This window comes from Pteropus vampyrus, unplaced genomic scaffold (assembly GCF_000151845.1).
Source record: "Pteropus vampyrus isolate Shadow unplaced genomic scaffold, Pvam_2.0 Scaffold11516, whole genome shotgun sequence".
Lineage (NCBI taxonomy): Eukaryota > Metazoa > Chordata > Mammalia > Chiroptera > Pteropodidae > Pteropus > Pteropus vampyrus.
The window spans coordinates 1-1,350 of record NW_011900297.1 but is presented as its reverse complement, the minus strand read 5'-3'; the positions used below and the strand labels follow the sequence as shown (position 1 = coordinate 1,350).

Sequence of the window (1,350 nt, the reverse complement as noted above, 5' to 3'; positions counted from 1 at the left end):
GAGGTTTCAGGGCTGTGTCTGAGGTGCCCAGCTGGGCAATTGGATGGGCACCTCTTTGGTTACTCACCCCAGCACCTGTGAAACACACTCCCAGGCCAGGTAGCTCAGCGCTGTTCCACTGTGTAGGGTCGCAAGTTCCATTTACCCTTTTAAGCTGTTTTTTAGGCCACAGAGGTGTGGGTTTTCTGGATCTCTACTCTTCCAGGTTTGCCCAGGCCATGCCTGATAGGCTGTGGGGACTGCACGTGACCAGGAGCTCCAGATACGCTTTCCTTTGATGCTGTTTCCCTATGCCATACCTAGCACAGGCCGCTGTGTTTGCTGTGTAAGAGTAGCTCTGAGTCTACGGCCATGTCACCCTGAACGGGCCGATCGCGTCTGATCTCGGAAGCTAAGCAGGGTCGGGCCTGGTTAGTACTTGGATGGGAGACCATCTAGGAAGACCAAGTGCTGTAGGCGTTAAAAAAAAGAAAAGAGTAGCTCTGAGACCGAACACTCTTAAAAGTCAATCACATCTGACCTCCCTCCTTTAGCATGCAGATGTCCCTACGGCCTCTGCCTCCTCTCACAAGGCCAAGTGCTCCTCAAGGTAAAAGTTTAGGGAGCTCAGGCCAGTGTAAGTTGCCTCCCAGGAGCAGACTCTGAGAGGCAAGGATAGGAAAATGATGGGGTGCCTGGAAGTAAAGAAACCAGAGGAGCAAAAGACAGGAAACTGGGAGTCAAGTGAGGGTGAAGACTGGTGAGGAACGATGGAGCCAAGATCTGATTAAGTCTCCTTAAAACAGCCTGATGGGAGAGGCGAACCGAGTCACAGTGGCTGCAGCTGAAAAACAGCAAGGGGGAAATCAAGGCTAGAGATAGAGAAGCCTCCGGGGGAAGTGACCATGGTGGAAATAATCCAGAAGAAATCGATTATTTCAACATTACCTGTTGAATGTCCACCTGAGCAGAAACCATACAAGACACAGTATGGTCTCTGCAGACTTCCACTCCCTGGTCCCAGGGGTTTATCTGTGCCTCCCTTACTGAATGTAACATTCCCACTTAGCACCTATGGAACCTTGCGCAACTTAACCTCTCTGTGCATCGATTGGTTTCCTCATCTGTAAAGTGGGGATCACAATAATCTCTACCTAACAAACTGGTAAGGATTAAATAACTTAATATATGAGGGGTGTTCAGATCAGTGTCTGGCACATAGCAATTACTCAGTAAGTATGAACTATTAGGATTTTCATCTTCTGCATTTATTTTAGGTGTGAAATGAAGGGCTTCTAAGAGGTGGGAACTTTCACCCCTTCTATAACTAGGGAAAATGAGCCCAAAGAGGTCAAATACTCACTAAAGCCA

General features: G+C 48.5%; 1 pseudogene; it reads left to right on the top strand.

The window, feature by feature from the left end:
- Positions 1–341: 341 nt before the first annotated feature.
- Positions 342–459, top strand: LOC111735011 (annotated as a pseudogene).
- Positions 460–1,350: the final 891 nt, after the last annotated feature.